At 43.3% G+C, this 16,306-nt stretch overlaps 1 pseudogene; it reads right to left on the minus strand.

Annotated features, from left to right (window-relative positions):
• The window catches only part of LOC144769120 (uncharacterized), a 32,604-nt pseudogene extending 16,611 nt beyond the window's left edge, over positions 1–15,993 (minus strand).
• Between the last annotated feature and the right edge of the window lie 313 nt (positions 15,994–16,306).

The following is a 16,306-nucleotide window of genomic DNA, read 5'->3' on the forward strand; positions in this document are numbered from 1 at the left end:
CCACTCGTCATGAGGGGGTGGACCTCCAAGGGCTATACCAGGCGGAGGAGGTCACGCCCATAGGGCGGTGAAATCCTTAGCCTGGAAAGTGCAGCGTATGCATCCAGGCGCCTGAGCATTTAGCACATAGACAGTGCCTGGATGCCTTACTTGAACATGAAGAGTGTCTGTCAGGTTCACTTTTGTTCAGCCTCACAGAGACTTTTTATGTTTGCAGATCGAATTTTAAACGGTATGATAATTATCTTAGTCCTAGCCACACTATCGTAAAGGTTGGCTGTGTGTTTGTAGCCAGCTACCCATCCTGGAGGTGCAGTTTCAATGAAACAGGGGGCTTTTGTTGCTGTCAGTGTCTGTGGTCCTCAGTTTAGATAGCAATTGGGCATTGGCTTGCTAATGGTGTTTCGAACCCGAGTTTTAAGGTCTGGAATGAAGACAACTTCAGCTGTCACACCAGTCTCAACTTTTGACAAAAAATCATAGTAAAATTACGTACATATCTAGGCACGGTTTGCAGCAGCCCTCTTAGTACGTTGGTTGAGCTAGTGCCATTCACAGTTTGCTTCCATCCACCACTGCATACAGCATGGGGAAATGGGTCAGCCTCATTCACCCAACACCTGCAATCATTAGCACAAACGAAGCCACTTGTATTTGTGGGTCCTCAAATTTCACGTGAATGGGGTATGATTTGCTTTCAATATCTTGAGACACCCGTTTGTAGTGGAAATGTGGTCTGGTCTGCCACCAGTGTTTGTAGACCTAGGATTTAATTAATGACATTTTAATTCATCTCTAATAGCTAAGGAAGTGAGTATCGGCGTGCGAAAGTTGTGTAATTTACTTCAGCAAAATTACGTTAGATTTTCCGGAGCTCATCGGTCTTTCACCAAAAAATTACTCAAGCATACATTTTGTGTTAAAAAAATAACACACAACGTCATTACATTCGGAACGAGGCCATTTTGAACAAGAAGTGCCAATGACTCTCGCTTGCTGCCAGTTCTTTCCAGCTGTGTTCTCTAATTCAATCCCATCCATCCCAGTAATGGCCAACTTTCCCATTTTTTCAATTTACTTTTCACGTGTTTGTAAACTTCCCACAACCTAGTGCCTTTAATTAAAATATTTCTATCCCGCCTGTCTGTTTTGCTTATTTTTTAGTAACCCCGGGCCCCACAGCTATGGCAGACCCAGTAAATGTACCAGTGCCACAGGGGGCCCACTAAAGAAGAACTAGGTGTAAGGGGCTCACTCTGCGCCATATTTTGTCTGAGGAGGAGGTGGCAACACGTGTTTTAGTAAAGGTTCACACTCTCCCTCGTGTCAGCGGAAGGAGCCAGTTCTGGAAAGGGCTACACCTCCGAGGAAAGGAAGGACAGGTGGGGGGTGGGGACCAGAGCAGCATAAACGGTGCTACCTCACTGGGGTTGCACACACCCAACGGCAGGTAATATTCCATTCAGCTGACGTGATCGCCCGTGAACAGGGCCTGCTGGACATGTGTTGGACTGAGGTGGCGGAACTGACACATAAGAGACGTTTAACATTGTTTAATGTTGTTTTATTTATGTTTTCTATGCTGGAGGCATTATATAGTGGCTCGTTTTGACTGCATAGTAATAACTTTAATGATGATTATTATATACACACACACAAATAGTATATATATATATATATATATATATATATATATATATATATATATATATATATATATATATATCCAAAAACACTGCTTACGCGATCCTCAGCCAACAGCGCTGACGCCGTCGATGGTAGCAGTCACCATGCTATGTATATTTTCACTGTTTCCGTTCACCTCCGTGATTCGGTTCCCAGAAAAGACGGCACACCAGGTAAGTCCAGCACAAAAAAGGTTTTTATTGTGCACTAAACAACCAATATATATATATATATATACATACACACATAATGAAAAAAATAAAGGCTAAAGCTAAGCTATAGTTAGGAGACGTTTATTTATTCTTCATATACACAACCAACTCAAACTATACTAACAGGAGAAAGAAAAAATTAAAGTTATAACTTACATTTCTAATTTATACACCATTAGATAAAACTTGCATTTAGAATTTATACACCACCTTCTATATTCTATATGTCGTGCACCCCGTACACATTCTCCCAGCATCAATTGCCACACTACATTAACTATAACTTGCCATTTCTCCATGCACGGGTTATACCCTTGCATAATATATAACTTAAAGCATGTGAAATCATAGCAGTTATGATAATACTCATGGCATCTAAAATGACAATGGCAAGTTCTAGGTTATGTAGAATTATGGAGGTGTTAAACGTATAGTAAACTGAATTTAGGGCCTGATTTAAATCTCGGCGGATGGGTTACTCTTTCACAACGGTGAAGGATATCCCACCCGCCGAAATATAAATTTCATTATATCCTATGGGATTAATATTTTGGCAGACATGATATCTGTTACCATTATATTTGTATTTGTAGATTTATATAGTGTGGCTTCTCACCCTTGAGGGTATCCAGGTGCTGTCCATGAGCACAGGAAGATGCAGTGATTTCTCAGAATCACAGGATGTTGAGCCGATGCTCGAACCCAGATCCCCAGCTTCAGAGGCAGCTGCTCTTGCCGCTGTGCCACATTTTCTCCCAATTGTGAGAGAGGAACCCGTCAACCGAGATCTAAATCAGGCCCTTCCTTCCTTACTTATGCCTACTACCCCTCTTGGGGTTTAGGTTATCAACCAGTACTCTCCAGACATCGCTGTCCTGGACTTCTCTTTCAGTCTTACTCCAAGTATAACCCATCTTCTCACTGTCAACTCAAGTCCTAGATGCCAGGTGTTTCTTGGCCTACCTCTTTTATTTACCTTGAGGGTTCCAGGTGAGGAATTGCCTGATGGTGATTGATGTGGGCTTGAGGAGGGGGTGACCTATCCAGCCCCAGCATCTTTTCATGATTTCTCCATAAGCAGGGAGTTGGAAAGTCTGCTGCTATAGGTCGTTGTTACTGATGGTGTTTGACCAGCAGATTTGGAGGTGGTGATGGTCTGGACTTTGCTGGTGATGGTCACTGTTGTACTTCAAGTTTCTGCTCCATACAGAAGGACCAATTTTATGTTGGTGTTAAAAAGTCTGATCTTGCTTTGCAGAATTAGGTCCTTGCAGCTCAAGATCTTCTTTAGCTGAATTAAGTCAGCCCTTGGTTTGCTGATTATTGCCTTGTCTTCGGCATCTGTGTGGCCCTGGTTGTCTATGACACTGCCCAAGTTGATGAATGTCTCAACCACTTCCAGTGCATCACCTGCAAGAGTGACTGCAGTTGTGCTGGCTGTGTTAGCCTTCAGGATCTTGGTCTTTCCCCTGTGGATGTTGAGGCCAAGTTGTGTTGATGTGGCTGCCACTTTGTTGGTCTTCCCTTGCATCTGCAGATAGGTAAGGGTGAGTAGGGCCAGGTCAACTGCAAAGTCCAGGTCGTTGAGCAGTGTCCAATGTATCCACTGGATCCCATTTCTTCTCCTTGCTGTGGATGTCTTCATGATCCAGTAAATGGCCAGCAGAAGGAGAAGATGCAAGAGCAAAAAACCCTGGCGGACGCTGGTCCTCACTTCGAAGGCTTCCATGAGTTATCCTCTATGGACTATCTTGCGGGTCATTCCCTCGTAAGAGTTCCTGGTGATTCTTACAAGTTTATCTGGGACACCATAGTGGCAGAGCAGTTTCCAAAGGGTTTCTGTTCCCATGCTGTTGAATACCTTCTCATAGTCAATGAAGTTGACATAGAGGGGGGAGTTCCATTCCATTGACTGCTCAATGATGATGTGCAGTGTTGCCATCTGGTCTGTGCAGTATCTATCTTTGTGGAAGCTTGGTTGCTGGTCTTGCAACTGAGCATTGACTTGTTTCTTCATTCTGTGCAGGAAGAATCTGTTGAACACTTTGCCTGGGTTTGATAGAAGAGTTATCGATCTGTAATTTACTCAGGTCACCTTTCTTGGAGATCTTGATCAGCTATCCCACCTTCCAGTTTGATGGCACCTTTCCTCTTCCCAGATCCTTCCAAATATGGAGTAGAGCATGTCTACTGATGTTTCAATGTCTGCATTCAGTGCCTCTGCAGAAATGTTGTCAGATCCTGCTGCCTTCCCATTTCTCAGAAGTTTGATTGCTTGCCATCTTTCTTCCTTGGTTGGTCAGCTGAAGGTTTTGGGCAAGTCCTTGTCAGCTAGCTGTATGTCTGGTGGAGAGAGTGACACAGGCTGCTTTAGTAGTGCTCCACCCTTCTTTATGGTTAGCCTTCATTATCCATGATTGTTTTTCCAGCTCTGTTGTTAACAGGTCTTTCTGGCTTGCTGTATCTGTTGTAGAGCTTTCTTGTTTTGTTATAGAGTTCTTTCAAGTTTCCATGGCTTGCTGCTGCCTGGGCTTCTGTGGCAAGATCATCAATGGACCTTTGCTTGTCTGCTCTTAAGCTTCTCTTTGCTTCCTTGTTGGTTCTCGTGTATTTGCCTTGAGCTTTTTCTTTTTCTGCTCTGGTTCGGCTGCTGTTGACTGCAGCTTTCTTTTCCCTTCCTGCTTGAATTTTGGATTTTGTAGAGATACATTCTTTATGCAGGTGTTTCTTGGGACACCGTACCTCTAGGCTGGTTGATGTCACTGTTTATATGATCTTCACCCATTGGCTTTCTACTGGGCCTCTGTTGTCCTCTAGTTCTTGCAGGACTTGAAACATGTTACTGAGGGTGAGTGAGTATTTACTCTGTTTCTGTGCATCTTTGAGGAGTGTAGTATTATCTTGCTGGTGTTGATTTGTCGGTTCCATCCATACTTTCATCAGCTATAGCTTTGGCCTGGCCATGACAAAGTGGCCGTCTGAACCCACATTCACTCCTCTCATCACTCTTGCATCCTCCAGAACTGCTTGGCAATGCACACATGGTGACACCCACGTTGCTTCATGTATTCTTTTGTGTGGGAATACACTACTGCCTATCACCAGACTGTTCAAGGCACAAAGATATGCAAGTCTTTGAGGTCTCTATCAGTGTGTTGATATCTCCCTTAAGGCATTTCTCCAGGAAGGACTGGAGTCTGTTGTAAAACTGTCCTTTTTTCTCTTCTTTGCTGTGATTTGTAGGTGCAGAGAACTGGATGACATTCATGTTGATCCTCTTTTTTATGCAGAAGGTCACTGTGATAATTATGGAACTGTGGGCTTCCAATCCAATCTGAGCTCTGTTGGCTTATGGTGTTCACATCAGCTCTATTCTCTGAGTAGCATTCTCTTCCTCATGTCCAGACTACAGTAGCACTCCTCCTGGAGCCAATCTTTTCTGTCCGGACTGTGTTCATGTAGTTTCACTGATGCTAAGCAGGGCAAGGTTGTATTTTTCATCTCCACTGCCACTTGGGCAGTCTTGCCTGTCTCGTACATGGTCCTCAAGTTCCATGTCCCGATGGTGATGGTCTTGGTCAAAAGCAGGTAGATCAGTTTTGTGGCGTTAATGAATCACTGGGTTTCACCACATGGTGTCATAATGCTCCGTGAAGAAGAGTCTCCCTCTCCCCAAGACTGGGATTTCTTTTGCTTGACATTTCTGTAGCTAGGGTTTTTTCACATGATGGGGTAGTTAGCGTCATGCTGAACCCTTCTTCTCTTGCAGCTGGGCTTGGGACCGCCCATGGCGGAATTATAGTAAATTGAAGGTGGGATGTAAATTGTAAATGTAAGATCTATTTAGTGGTGCATAACTTTGAAATTTAATTTATAGCTATAACAATTTATTTCTCCTGTTTGTAAGTTTAAGTTTGGTTTGTATATATAGAATAAATATAATTTTTCCAACCATACCTTACTTTTAACCTTGGTTTTTTCATTAAATTTGAATGGTTCTTATTTTTTTATAAAAATCTGTTTCAAATCATAGTGTTGAGTGCTGTTAAGTGCAGTGTCGTAGAGTATAGTAAAGGACAGTGAACACTCCTAGAGTCTAATTTGTGAAGTATACAGTGGAATGGAGTAAAGTGGAGATGCTTGTCCATAGTAAAGTGTTATATAGTGAAGTGGCATGGTGTGTCGTATAGTGGAGTGGAGTACTGTAGAGTGGAGTGGCAAGTTGGACTGTGAATTGGCGTATCGCACAGTATAATTGAGTGTCGTACAGTGGAGTATTGTCGACTATGGTGTTGTGGAGTCATGTCATGGAGTACAGTGTCGTCGAGTGACATAGAGTTGAGTAGAATGTCGTAGAATGGCATAGATGGAGCAGAGTGTGGTACAGTGCAGTGTAGTAGCAGACAGTGTAGTACGGTTTCGTTCACTGGCATAGATTGCAGTAGAGTGCTGTTTTACAGAGTATAGTAGAGTGTTATAGAGTGTAGTGGGGTACATTGCATTGGTGAGTTGTACAGTGGACTAAACTGTTGTATAGTGTAGTTGAGTGGAGTGGCATAACGTAGAGTTGACTAAAGTGTTCCATAGTAAAGTGGCGTCTCACATAGTAGAGTGCAGTGTACTGTAGTACACTGTAGTGGTATTGCATATAGTGGAATAAAGTGTTATGTTGTGGAGTAAAATCTCATACAGTGAATGGTTCTGCCATGTTGTAGAGTGTGGGAAACTGTTGTAGAGTGGAATATAGTGAAGTGGCATAGAGTGGTGTACATGGTAGTTCAGTGGAGTGAGGTAGAGTATACTAGAGAGTGGTACAGTGTGCTGCAGTGGAGTGGCACAGTGTGCTGCAGTGGAGTGGCATATAGAGTTGGCTGCCATGTTGTATAGTGTGGGAAAACTGTTGTAGAGTGGAATATAGTGAAGTGGCATAGAGTGGGGTACATGGTAGTTCAGTGGAGTGAGGTAGAATATACTAGAGAGTGGTACAGTGTGCTGCAGTGGAGTGGGAAAAGGCACAGAGTGCTGTTGAGTAAAACGGGTTACAGTGGAATGGCCTAGAGTGGAATAGTGTAGAGTGAAGTGTGATAGAGTAGAGTGGCGTCCAATGGAATAGCATACAGTGGAGTGGCGTAGAGGGGAGTAGCATACTTGGTGTTGCATATAGAGGAGAGTCATTGACTATGTTGGCATACAGTGGTGTGGGATAGAGTGGAATAGAATACAGTGGAGTGGGGTACAGAGGAGTAGCATACACTGGAGTGCCATGTAGTGGAATAGTGGATAGTGGAGGGGCATAGAATGGAGTGGCATACAGTGGAATAGCATGGATTTGAGTGGTGTACAGTGCACTGCTGTAGAGTGGAATAGCGAACACTTTTTACGTGTGTGCATACAGTCGAGAGGTGTACACTGTAGTAGCATGCACTGCAGTGGCATACAGTGGATTTTAATACAGTGGACTACAGGAAAGTACATTTGCTTATAGTGGAGTAGTGTATAGTGGAGTGTTGCAGACTGGAGTGGTGTATAGTGAATTAGCATAGAGTGGAGCGGCATACATTGCATTCACAGAAATGGAGTGGTGTACAAGGGAGTGGTGTAGAGTGGAGTGGCATAGAGTGGGGTGGCATAGAGTGGAGGGGCATAGTGTGAAGTGTGGTACAGTGGAGTGGGGTACAATGAATAGCATACAGTTGCATAGAGTTGTGTAGAATGTAGTAGCACATAGTGGAATAGGTACAATGCACCACCATACACTGAAATAGCATACAGTGGAGTAGTGTACAGTGGAGTGGCATACTCTAGACTGTTGTATACACTAGAGTGGTGTGATTTGAATAGTTGAGTGGTGTAAGTGAACTGTTAAAGAGTGGAGTAGCGTAGAGGGTATTGGGGTACAGTGGGGTAGTGTACAATGTAAGAGTAGAGTGGAATGACACAGAGTGGAGTGGTGTAGAGTGGAGTGGCATACAATTGAATTGTGTAGATTTCAGTGGTGCAGAGTGTAGTGGTGTACACTGGAATACTGTATATTGGGGTAGCATACAGTGGAGTAGGGTACAGTGGAATGGAGGAGAGTCAATTAGCACACAGTATAGTGGTGAAGAGTGGAAGAGCGTGTAGTAGAGTGTTATAGAGTGTAGTGGTGTAGTGTTGAGTGGTGCACCGTTGAATAGTGTACAGCTGAGTCACAAAGAGTGGAGTGGCATAAAATGGAGTGTGGAAGAGTATAATAGCATACAGTGGATTACAGTAGAGTGCACTGACATAAAGTGGAGTGGCGTACAGTGGAGTGTGGTTCAGTGTAGCAGCATACAGTAGAATAGCGAGAGTGTAGTGCCGTAGAGTGGAATAGCATACAGTGGAATGGCTTAGACTGCAGTGACATTCAGTGGAATAGCTTACAGTGGAGTAGCATCCAGAGAAATAGCATACAGTGGCATAGTGTAGAGTGGAGTGCACTGTAGTGGCATACACTAGTAAAGCATAGACTAGAATAGGGTACAGTGTATTAGTGTACAGTGCAGTAGTGTACAGTAGAGTGGCGTACAGTAGAATGGGGTAAAGTTGAGCAAGGTACGGTGGAGTAGCATGCAGTGGAGTGGCATACAGTGTAGTGGGGTGGAGTGGAGTGGCATAGAGTCAAATAGCATAGAGTGTATTTTTGTACAGTGGAATAGTGTATACTGGATTGGAGTAGAGTGAAGTGTACAGTGGAGTGGTGTAAGGTAGACTGGTGTACAGTGCAATGGTGTAGAGTGGAATAGCGTACAGTGGAGTTCGTGGAGTGTAAAATGGCACACAGTAGAATAGCATAAAGGAGAGTGGTGAAGAGTGGAGTGGATTAAAGTGGAATTGCATACAGTGGATTGGCGTACAGTGGTGTGGCATAGAGTGGAATACAGTACAGTGGACTGGCATAGAGTGGAATAGCGTAGGGTATATTATGAAATATTTTTAAACTTATAACTTTAACACTACTTATATTATTCACACATACTACCACAAATTAACATTTACACCTCACAATATGTATCCCAGACACATTACATCTACATCTGTTTACACACTTTCACACTACATCTGTTTCAATTACCACACTTCACTCTGCTCCACTCCACTCCACTCTATGCCACTCCACTCTACACTACTCCATTCTATGCCACTCTATGTCACTCTACTATGCTCCACACCACTCTACAATAATCTACTCTATGCCACTCTACTTTACTCCAATCCACTTTACACCACTCCACTCTACAACTACAGCGCGCTTTTCCACTTTAAGGCATCCATTTTATCACATTCCAGTCTACACCACTCCACTGTTAGCCCCTCCACTCTACTTTATTCCACTGTACACTATTTGCCTGTACACTACTCCACTTTACAACACTACTTTCAACGCTATTGTACTCTATGCTATCCACTGTATGCCACTACACTGTGTACCAATCAGTATACGCTGTTCCACAGTACGCTACTGCACTCTATGCCACTACACTCTAAAATTCCATTGTACGTCATTATATTGTACACTACTCCATTCTGTGCTACTCCACTCTATGTCATTCTACTATTCCCTACACCACTCTACAATAATCTACTGTATGCCACTCCACTCTTTTCCAGTCCACTCTACCCCAGTCTACCGAACTCTATTCCACTTTATGGCATCGATTCTGTCACATTACAGTTTACACCACTGTAGACTACTCCATTCTACACCTCTCCACTCTACATCACTACACTCCATGCTACAACACTCTTCGTTATTCCAGTGTACGACACTCCACTCTATATCACTCTATTCTATGCTATTCCACTATATGCCACTCCACTCTAGATCACTACACTGCATATCAGTCAACTCTATGTTATTCTACTGTATACCAATCCATTCTACAACACTCCACTGTACTTCACTGCACTGTACACCAGTCCACTGAACGGTATTCCACTGAATGCTACTCTACTGTACGACACTCAAGTCTACGCCACTACACTGTACACCACTATACTGTACACCAATCTACTGTACACTATTACACTCTACACAACTCCACTATATGACATGTGCTACCCCACTCTATGCCACTCCACTCTATACCACAACACTGTATATCACATTACTATACTCTATTCCTTGGCATGCCACTCCATTGTATGCCACTCCACTCTACGCCACTCTACTCTCCTCTACTCCACTCTATGCCCCTCCACTCTGTGCCACCTACTCTATGCCACTGTACTCTATGACACTCCAGTCAGCGTCACTCCATTGTACGCTACTACACCCTATGCAACTCCACTCTACACTATACCATTGTGCCCAAATCCACTCTAGGCACTCCACTATGCTATCAACTCTAAGCCTAGCCACGTAAGTTATTCCACTCTACGACACTCCACTCTATGCTATTCTACTGTATGCCACTATAATACATCTTACTCCACTGCACACCGGACCACTCTATACCACTGCATTCTATGCCACTCCACTGTTTGCTATTAAACTGCACAACACTCCATTATATGCCACTCCACTCTTCACCACTCCTTTGTCTGCTATTCTACTGTGCACCACTTTACATAATGCCGCTACACTCAACAAAACTCCACTGTAGGCTATTCTTCACCACTGCACTGTATGCCACTCCACTCTACGCCACGCCAATCTATCCTGCTCCATTTTGTGACACAACTTCATGCCACTCCACTCCACCCCACTAAACTGTACACCAATCCAATGTATGCTATTTCACTGTATGGATCTCCACTCCACTCCACTGTAAGCCACTGCACTCTGCGCTTATTCCACTGTACACTATTCCAATCTATGTCACTACAGTGTATACCACTACAGTGTATGCCACTCCACTGTATGCTGCTCCACTCTAATGTACTCCACTATACACTATTTCACTAGCTGCCACTCCACTGTACACTAATCCACTGTATGTGCCTGCAGTCTACGCCACTACTCTCTACAGTATTCTACTGTAATGTAATACACTATATCTCACTCCACTGTGTGCCGCTCTACTCTACACCACTGCACTCTATGGTACACCACTGCATGCTATTGCACTCACTTAATCAGGAAGGGGAAAGGATCACTGGTCCTGCTTAAACCATGGTTTTGCAGGTCGGAAGTTGGTATCTCCCAAAATATAACCCTCATACACGTGTATGTTGGAAACTTCTCTGAGCGGTATATACTGTGTCCCCGCTTTTCTTTACACGTGCGTGCGTAATCATTGGGTCATTTTTTGTGTGTGCACCCTCCACCAGGAGGTTTGTACCTTAGGTTTAAGGCAGTAGTGATCGTGGAACAGTGAGGAGGTGGGTGGTTCTTAAAAAGTCCGGACAGCCAGAGAGAGAATTTTTAATGAATCTGGATTCGGACTTTGTATAAAATTGTATGTGCAACCTGCGAATTTATAAGGAATTCAAGTGCACTTCATATAGACATTTAAAAAGAGGTCAACATGTTTCAGCCTTCGGTGTCAGAAGATCAATAGGCTTTCGTCAGGACCAATAGGAGTGAAATAGTGAAAAAAGTGTGAAGAATAAAAGGTTTATTGACCTGATTCTTCATGAGGTTAAGGCTTCATTGTACCTGTAAAGGAAATAGACAAACATACACACAACGGACAAGGAGATAGGGTGTGGGAGACATATAGTTATGTACAAGGGTACTTTTGTGAAATCAATTGATTTCGGCAAAGAACTAAAAAATGGCAATACTTTACAATGAACCACACTCATTTCTGGCGTCGACTCTTCCATTGTCATACTTCGGCGGGCGTTAGTGATTCAATTTATACTGTAGTGGGGTGCCCATAATTCTAAGATTTTACTTGGTCTTGTGCGTGGTCTATGGTGAGATGGCTATAACATGAACCGCCTCGTGAATTGCGTTTATAACGCTACATACATTCAGTGCTTAGATGGATGGTTCACTATTCGTGCGTGTAGTGATTTTGCAAAATGGTAACGTACATATGCTCCTTTCAATCTTGTTTTACAAATGGTTTCATAAATAAAACAGATAAATTCCTATTTCATCTATTTTGTTATACTATAACGCGTAGCTCAAATAGTAATGCGCTCGCTCTAGGTGCTCGTGGTAGCATGGTTTGCCCGGTCTAACTGCGTACCTTATTTAAATCAAGAAATTGCTTCTTCGGGAGTTAGGCTGGACGAGAGAGGTCTCACTGCAAGGTTGTGAAGAGGAAAAGGGGGTTAAGGCAGAGGGTTTAATACTTGCGGTTCTAGTTTCTTGAGAGAGCGCGGTCTCTTCGGTTACCTTAGTTCCTTCTGCTCTGTCCTGGCAGCTTGTGCTGACTCTGCCTTTCATCACCCGGAATACGAATGTGTACGTTTCCGGGTGAATTTGTACTTCATGGCGTTAGTAATGAACTAAATACTACAGGGCATAATTTGTTGGTAATGCTATTTTTATGGGAAGTGTGTTTGGAATATTACTAAAAAGGAAGTTCCGCATAAAGATGAAAAATATATATAAATAAATAAAAAGGGGAATTTAATTTAATTCGAGGAACTACTAATTTTTGGTTCTTGTGTTAGCCCTGGATGGGTCAATTGTCATTAAGGATGCCCTTTATTTTAGGGTTGTGGATTTAATTCACATCATTGGGTACGTGTGAACAAAGGCGGCGAGGGGGGAGGGGGGAGACCGTTTTGGTGCAAATCTGTGAGGTCCCTGGAGCTTCTTTAGGAAATCTGTATCGAACTTGGATAGGAGACTTATTGATTCTTGTATTAGTCATGTTGACCATTTTGACGATGCTAATCCTCAGGGGGAACAAAGGGGTCGTGTTTATAGACCACTGTGGTTAGGGCACATGTAACTTTTGGGGAAGTGGACTCTCATGATTGAATCATCTATTGAGGGATAACCAAGGAATGGAATCGTTGAGACCCAGGGTATCTGTTTTGAGTCTATGGACCCAACGTTGTTCCTTCTCGAATAGGATTTTTGCTGCATTTCTGTCTACTGTTTCTAGAGTTTCTAAAATTAACCAGTGTAGGTCGTCTACTGTGTGATTTTATTCCTTGTAGTGGGATGACATTTTAGTTGTGGTTTTCTTGCAGTTAACGTTGCTCCGATGTTCACAGAGTCGTTGTTTTGCCTTGCGGCATGTCATCCCTATGTACCTCATGCCACACGGACAAGTGATCATGTAGACGACATGACTTGTGTTGCAGTTAGTGTGCTTTCTTAATTTCCATAGGAAATTCAGAAGTAGCTGCAGTTCTTTTGTTGGTTCTGTAGTTGCGCAAGCTACACACGTGCCACATGGATAATGTCCAGTTATTGGGGGGTTATTCCATAATCCTGGTTGTTGTTTCTTTTTCTTCGGTGGTGGTCTAGTGTGGACCAGTAGATCTTTAATGTTTCTGCTCCTTTTGTTGGCAAATCTAGGTTTTGACCAGGTCAGGGTACTGGATGTTATAATTTTCCAATTGCGGTTGATTATCTTCTTTACCTGGTTTGTGATCGGACTGTAAGTGGTGACACAGGTGGTCCTGTTGTCGATCTGTTTTGGGTGACTTTCAAGTAGAGACTCTCTTGGTTGGTTTCTGGCACGTTTTTTGCAGGAGTTAATTACTTTCCTGGGGCAATCTCTAACTGTGAGTCTTTCACATAGATCAGTAGCTTGAGTTTTGTAATCTGCCAAGGAGCTGCAGTTTCTCCTTAATCGTAGGAACTGGCTGTAGGGGAGGTTTTCTCTCAACGGTCGAGGATGAAAACTATTGAAAGATAGCAGACTATTTTTCGCCGTCGGCTTGAAAAATGTTTTCGTTAGTAGGGTGTTTCCTTCCGAGAAAATGGTGATGTCCAAAAAATCAAGACTTAGCGCATTGGCTGTATACGTGAATTTCAAGCATTCATCTTGATTGTTCAACCACCTATGGAAATCTTTTAAAGATGTTGTGTCTCCTTGCCAGATTAGCAGGATATCGTCGATACATCTCTTCCAAAAGAGTATATGACGAACGAAGGGGTTGTTTTCATTATGTATGTAGGTCTGCTCAAAAGTACTCACATACAAACCGGCCACGCTTGGCGCAAAGGTGCTGCCCATTGACGTGCCGTGTTGCTGGAGGTAGAGGGCATCCTTATACTGGAAGAAAATCTCCGTAAGGGCCAGTCTGCAACATTCCAGTACAAAATGTCTTGGAGTTTTATAGGGCCAGTCGGTGTTAAAAAGTATTGTTTCAAGAGTCTCTAAAGTCTTCTGTTGTGGCAGACTGGTATAGAGACTCTCGACGTCTAATCCTACCACGAGCATAGTGTTCTCTGAGTACTCAAAATTGAGTAGCATGTTGATCAAATCACGTGTGTCTTTTAAGTAGGTAGGCGTTTTTTGGACCAATGGTCTCAAATACTGGTCCGCAAATTCCGATAGTGGCTCTAGGATGGAATTGATTCCAGAGACAATGGGCCTTCCTGGTGGGGGCATTCTTCCTTTATGTGTTTTGGGCAGAGAGTAAAAGTACGGTGTGACTGGTGATTTTGTCATCAAGTAATCCGCCTCCTTTTTGGATAGCCAGTTGTTGGCTTCTGCCTCTTCAATCATCAGGGCTATCGTTCTCTGTAAACGTGCTGTTGGGTCAATCGTCATTACTTGGTAGAATTTGGTGTCTGCCAGTAAGTCCATGGACTGTCTGTCATATCCTTCTGTTGTTAAAAGGACTATACCTCCACCCTTGTCCGCTGGCTTTATGACTATGTCTTTGTTGTTCTTCAGTTCTGTCAAAGCAAGATTTTCAGCTTTAGTTAGGTTCTGGAAGGGTTTAGGAAGTTGCTGATTCAATTCGTCCACTTCTTTCATTATGGCTTGTTCGAACGTGCTGATTTCAATGGGTATTTGCGAGTTCAGTGGGCAGAAGTTGGATTTGTTTCTCAGGGTGGTATCTCCTTCTTGGGGCGGTCGTTGTTCATCCTTGAAAAATGCTTTCAATTTCAAGGTACGGCAGAAGTCTGCAAGTTCACATTTCGTCTTGAAGACGTCTGTTTTTGGAGTTGGTACATAGCCTAATCCTTTATTCAGGACACTCTCTTGATCTTCTGTTAGTGTTAGTTCAGTCAGATTCACAATGAGGTTGTTGGACCTTGTCCTGTGTTGGCCTTGGTGACGCTTCTGGTTTGGACCTGTTGTGTCTGGTCGGACCAGGTTACTCCTTTTTGCCTGGACCTGCGGTTGTTCTGGCCATTCCCTAAAAAAGGACGGCCTTGTTGGTAGTTCTGGGCACCTTGCGGTTGCATTTGGTGGTTCATAGGTACTGGAAAATAGGGGTTGGGCCACCCTTGGAACTGAGGGTTAAATGGATGGAATAACATTCCTTGTCCATTATCTTGAAAATATGGAGGGCGCCAGTGGTTGTTTCGGCCTCTCCGCTGTCCTCTCCTATTTCTAAAGTTTCCTCGACCGCGGGTGTTGGTGTCATCTCCGCTCTGGTCTGAGCTATTGTCTGATGACCTGCTGTTGGAATCAGAGTTGTCATTGGGTTTGTAGTCTTTGCTACTGTAAGGATGGATACGTTTCAAAGAGAATCTTTTCAATTCTTTCGCAAGTTTCTGCAATTTTGTTTGGGTTAAGTATTCTTGGCTGTCTTTCATTTCTTTGTTGATTTCGTCTAGACGGGTTTTGTAGATGGTTATGTTAACTGTGTTGTTCAATTTTGTTTCCAAGATCTCAATCTTGACAGCGAGTTCATCCGTTAGTCTAGTTGCAGTCTTAATTATTAGCACTAAGTAGTCTCTCGTGCATTTCCAAGATATTGAGGACCAATCTTTGCGAAACGCTAGATCCTTTAGGAAGATGCGTGGTGCATTTGTCACCCACAAGCCTTTTGGGGCGGCATTGACCCGGAGATACTCGGTCATTATTATCCCGTGTACAGCCGTGCGTACTTGTTCTTTCTTCACTTCACTTAACTCGTCCCATTCTGCCGTGGAAGACTGAGTCTGGTTGAGGTCACCTTCCATGAGTAGAGGTGGTCTTGCCAAAATTTCATCTATATCCTCAGTCGTGTAACTGAGTCCAAAACTGCCTGCCATGATATCAGTGTCTTCTTTGGCAGTTTTATATCAAAGGCTCTTTTTTTAGATTCCTATGCACTCAACCATACTTCGTTCTACGCCACTCCATTCTTCAGCACTCCGCTATATGCCATTCTACTCCACTCTACTCCAATGCTCGCCAATCAACTCTACGCCACGCCACTGCACCCCACTCCACAACACCCCACTTCACTATATCGTATTCAACTGTATGATACTCCATTCTACCTCACTTCACTGTACGGCACTCTACTCTATGATAGTTCACTGTATACCACTTCACTGTATGCTATTTCAATGTATCCCACTC

The sequence above is a fragment of the Lissotriton helveticus genome, chromosome 7, assembly GCF_964261635.1.
Source record: "Lissotriton helveticus chromosome 7, aLisHel1.1, whole genome shotgun sequence".
NCBI lineage: Eukaryota > Metazoa > Chordata > Amphibia > Caudata > Salamandridae > Lissotriton > Lissotriton helveticus.